Source organism: Coenobita brevimanus, chromosome 94 (assembly GCF_032717465.1).
Source record: "Coenobita brevimanus isolate Jiangsu-jjx chromosome 94, ASM3271746v2, whole genome shotgun sequence".
NCBI lineage: Eukaryota > Metazoa > Arthropoda > Malacostraca > Decapoda > Coenobitidae > Coenobita > Coenobita brevimanus.
This window is the reverse complement of record NC_137047.1, coordinates 19,864,345-19,870,023: the sequence shown is the minus strand read 5'-3', so window position 1 is coordinate 19,870,023 and position 5,679 is coordinate 19,864,345. Positions and strand designations below refer to the sequence as shown.

At 41.0% G+C, this 5,679-nt stretch overlaps 1 pseudogene; it reads right to left on the bottom strand.

The window, feature by feature from the left end:
- Window positions 1-5,290: 5,290 nt before the first annotated feature.
- On the bottom strand, window positions 5,291-5,409 carry LOC145413030 (5S ribosomal RNA; annotated as a pseudogene).
- Between the last annotated feature and the right edge of the window lie 270 nt (window positions 5,410-5,679).

Below are 5,679 nucleotides of genomic sequence, written 5' to 3'. Positions count from 1 at the left end.
CCTTGGGAGGGGGGGGGGATAGTATACCTTCTCAGTATCCCTGCTTGTCGTAAAAACTGTCTAAAAGGGGCACTTTAATCTTCATACTCTTTTTCCCCTCTGCTTCTTGTACTTCATCTGTCCCACCTCTCTGCCTTATATTTTCACTTTAATACCCACCCAACTCCTATTGTAGTGCCATATAGTCATTGAGTGGCTTGGTGCTCACTTTCCTTTTTTTTTTTTTTTTTTTTTTTTTTAAATATTCCATTCCATTCAATGACTAAGTTATATGGCACTAACTTGGGTGGGTATTGAAAATATAAGGCAGAGAGGTGGAACAGATAAAGTACAAGAAGCAGAGGGGGAAAAGGGGAAGGATTTTAAGTCGGCTTTTACGACAAGCAGGGATACTGAGGAAGTATTCTATCCCCCCCTCCCCGAGGGGAAAGGACTCGTGAGATGACCGTGACTGGGAGCTGGCTTAGTTTCCATTGATAGTACCCCTCTGGGGAGGGGGGACAGAATACTTCCTCAGTATCCCTGCTTGTGGCAAAAGGGGCACTTTAATCTCCATCCTTCCCCTCTTCCCACTCTGCTCCTGTACGTTATCTGTCTTCCCTCTCTGCCTTACATTTTCACTTTAATACCCACCAAACCCTCTTCCATTATAGTGCCATGTAGTCATTGTTTTAGCTTGGTACTGGCGCTTATTATTCACCTCCTCTTGTACTTCATGTGTCTTATCTCTCAGCCATATATTTTCACTTTAATAACCACCCAACCCCCTTCCACCTCAGTGCCATATTTTCATTGGCTTGGTGCTATTTTTTTTTTTTTTAATTACTGTATTCAATTCATTTCCATTGATAGTACAGTATATAAATATAGCCTATCCTGTGCTACTGGACACGACAGGGTTTATGTTACTGCACGTGTGCAGATTTAAATAAACGATTGGTATTAAAATATGCCAATCAGTGATGTGCAGTAATGTAGCCTACCCAATGTGCTGAATAACCTAACTTTGGATTTTTTTTTTAATTTCCCATAACAACTAGTATCTGAAGTGATCTCAGTAACGTAACTGATAAGGGTCTTAACTTTATCATTATCAATTGAATCAGTAGCAGTGCTGTAACAGTGTGAACAGGAAACTTCACTAAGCATACCCTACTGGAGTGCATACTGTTTTCATAGTATTTGGAGTTAAAAGTACTTTTCCATAAATGAAATTTAGAGCCTAATTTTTATTTCACATTGGCTGAACTTGAACTATACTGGACTAGCCTAACACTCTTATGTGAGATTTCTCAAAACTAAAGGGAGATGTAAGGTTTCTCAAACTAAAGGGATTGGATTGGATAATTGAGGGGAAAAAAAAAAAAGGAAAAGGAAAAGCTAGCACCAAGCCACTTATTGACTCTATGGCACTTAAAAGGGGTTGGCTGGGTATTAAGGTGAAAATATAAGGCAGAGAGGTGGGACAGATAAAGTACAAAAAGCAGAGAGGGAAGAGGGGAAGGAAGAAGATTAAAGTGCCCCTTTTAGTCAGATTTTACAAGCAGGGATACTGGGGAAGTATTCTGTAACCCCCTCCCCAGGGGGAGTGTAATCTATCTATCTATCTATCTATAGCCTGACGCCCTAATCCTGCAAAGGGTGGCCACAGACAAAACGCCTCCTAGTCGCTCTGTCATCCGCCATTTGACTACCCTCCCTCCAACTCACTCCCCCCTCCCTCATATACCTCTCAACTCCATCCCTCCACCTCATCCTCGGTCTACCCCTCCCTGTCCCTCCCTCCACCTCACCTACATACACCCTCTTAGTCAGTCTTTCGTTCTCCATTCACTCCACATGTCCAGACCACCTTAGTGTATTTCTCCTAATCTTCTCAACCACATCCACATCCACCCCACAACGTTCCATCACTTTTTCATTCGTCAACCTGTCCCTCCATGTCACTCCACATGCTCCTCTAAAGTAACTCATTTCCACTGCTCTCACTCTTGACTTGTTCCCCTCTTGCAAGGTCCACGCCTCGCTTCCATACGTCAGGGTAGGGATCACAATACTATCATGCAGTGACTTCTTAACTTCCATACTCACCTCCCTGTTTCTCATCACTGCTTTCAGTGAACCAACAACCTTCCTTCTCTGCTGTACCCTTTCACGTACTTCATCCCCCAAAGTTCCATCCTTACTCATCACATTACCCAAGTACTTGAATACACTCACACTCTTCATATCCTCACCATCCAACCTCACTGTACATTCTGTGACTTCATTCCTCTCAAACACGATAACTTTACTTTTGTTTACATTAACAATCAGATTCCTCCTCCTACACACTGTCCCAGATTCATTCACCAAACCTTGCAACTCCCATTCATCTTCATTCAACAGTACTGTATCATCAGCAAACAGCAACACCGGAATCTTCCAAATCTCACCTTCATTCATTAGAGCCACCCCCACATCCACTGCCCTACCTGCACCTCCTTTACAACCCCATCCATGTATATATTAAACAGCCATGGAGACATCACACAACCCTGTTTCAGTCCCACATTGAGATAAAAAAAAATCACTCAGCTCACCATCAACTCGCACCGTAGCCCTAGCTCCTTAGTACATACTCTTCACAGCACTCAACAAGTTCCCCTCCACTCCATATATTCTTAATACCTTCCACATACCTTGCCCATCAATTCTGTCATAAGCTTTCTCCAAGTCCATGAAGGCAGCATACACTTTCCTACCCTTCTCTAGATACTTCTCCACTAAACATCTTAGAACAAATATCTGATCTACACACTCTTTTCCCTTCCTAAATCCCCCTTGTTCTTCTCCAACTAGCTCCTCTGTCATATGCCTAACCCTATCAATGAGTATTCTACCATATATTTTACCAGTCACAATAAGAAGGCAAATACCCCTATGGTTACCACATACTTCTCTCTCCCCTTTTCCTTTATATAAAGGAACACCTGATTTCCAGTCCTCTGGAACCCTTCCCTCTTCCCAAGCCAAGCTACACAACTTCCATATCCACTCCACGACAATCTCACCTCCATACCTTAGCATTTGACCACACACTTCATCAATTCCTGGGGCCTTCCCCAACTTGATCTTCTTCATTGCTTCCACTACTTCCGTCCTACTGATCTCTTCCTCCCTCCTCTCATCTCTCCTTCTCCCAGCCATTCCCTAACCACTTATACTCGCACTGCTGTCACTCTCTACATTCAACAAATCCTCAAAGTGCTCCTTCCATCTCCTCAGTTTCTCTCTCTTCTCCACCAACAATCTATTATTCCTATCTTTCACTCCCCTGCTATTTCCCCTTTCACACTGCCTTACTTTCTTTACCTCCTTCCTAAACAATTTCTTACTCTCCCTCCATTTCACACTCACATTCCTCCCAAACTCTTCATCCACTTTCTTCTTACTCTCCTTCACCAGTCTCTTCACCTCCCTTCTCCTACTCACATATACCTCTCTTCTCTCTCTCTCATCTTCTCCCCTACCTCTACTCACTAACCATTCACTATATGCCTTCCTTTGTTCCACAGTTCGTTTCACCGCAACATTCCACCATGCTGTCCCTTGCATCTCCTCCTCACTCCACAAACCACCTCACATACTGCGCCTATCTCTTCCGTAAATATCTTACATATGTCTTCCACCCCTTCCATCTGCTCTAGCTCATACAGGGAGATAATGAAGAAAAGATTCATTGTCATTAAAATAATATTTTTTTACTGAAAGTATATCAATACTGGGGAGACAGTGAATATAAAATTCAGTCATTAAAAACATATATTTTTAGCTGGACTGAATTACACTGGATAAAAAAACAAAAGCTAGCACCATGCCACTCAAATGACTATATGGCACTAAGATGAAAGGGGGTTGGGTGGGTATTAAAGTGAAAATATAAGGCAGAGAGGTTGGACTGATAAAGTACAAGAAGCAAAAGGGGGGAAGAGAACAAAAGATGGAGATTAAAGTGCCCCTTTTGTCACCTTTTACGACAAGCTGGGATACTGGAGAAGTATTCTCTCCCCCCTCCCCAGTGGGGTATACAGCATATAACTTAACTAAGTAGAGTATAGGGGAAAAAAAAAAAAAAAAAGCATCACTCCTTTCGTGTCCTCGAACTAGCCCTATTCTGCAGCATCCAGAAATATACCAGCGACTTCCAAAGCTTCTTTAAGTTGTTGGATGATTTAACAGCTGCTTCATGGTACTGGGTTGTCACCTTGACTGCAGCCCTTCTAACCTTGAAGAGTGAAAGGCTAACTATCTACACTCATATCCTGTTATGTATGACTGCAAATACATCACCAAAAGCACATTAGGGTAGAGGTGTTAGTATCCGATCACAAACAGCTACTTTTTTCCATTTGACCTCCGGTCAAGACATTAACAGTCAACTGGAATCCCCCCTTTTTTACTCATATGTGTACATCAGTCTTTACCGTATATGATCACACCCTTTTGAGCCTCCTTTGGATAATCAGATTTATTACATATTGTTTTCCTCTGTGATTGGACATAATGGTCTGACCTCTAAGTCCAGTCACATGACCACTAACTCCAATCACTTGGCATTAATATTATAGATCAATAGTTTAATGCTTGTCCTTCTAGTATGTCTGTGTGCAACACCGGAACAATGATTGAACTAATTTATTTCTAGATCATGAAAATTCATGACTGCATGACAAAATATACCCATCCTTTATTTTCTTCAGGTAAAGAACTTTGGAACTAATATAATTTTTCTACACATTTAATTATGCTCCAGAACAGTGAGGGGTTTGTGACAAGGTTTAAAATGCAGTGGATTAAAAAGAATTAAGAACTCTAATCCTTTATTCTAAAAACTGGTCAATACAATTTTGTTTAAAATTAATATACTGCACTAAATAAATAATTTTTTCTTATTTGCTTCCACATAAATGAACATTGGGCTCACTTCAGATAGTATCTGCATAACATTGCAATATAATAGCACGTAGTCAAATGGACTGATTGTAGTAATGCACATTTAACAAGTAAACGGTACTATCTTCTCTACATGTAGCTAATAGTATAATATCAGTATTCTATGCATGCTAATACATTACAAGGCAGATCTGCATTCTGTTTGCACATTATGCATTCTAAAGTTTCTTCCTGATTTCATCCATCCATCCATTGCCAGACGCCATGTATCCCAGACAGGGTGGCCAAGGGCTTAGAGTTAATTGTTTTACAGGGAGGGGCACTAATCCTTCACCAACCCCACTTGACGTAGGGATGCCAACAGCATCTGGTGTTCCCCGGCGGTCACCCATCCAAGTACTAACCAGACCCAACGTTGCTTAACTTTGCTGATCGAACGGGAAGCGGTGTACTCAACGTGGTATGGATTCATACACTGTACATTATTGCCCAACATGCTCACATACATTAAAAAAAAAATGCAGACCTATTTAGGCCTATTTCACCAAATTCAACGACTATGTTATATGTTTTTTTTGTAAAGCATAAAAAAAATGCAGACCTATTTAGGCCTATTTCACCAAATCCAAGGACTGTTTTATGTTTTTTTGTAAGCATAGGATAAATACTTTGAAGTTTAGTGGTATACACAAAAATATGTTTTTTTCCCCTAAAGAGCTTCACTCTTACATATATTTTCATCCA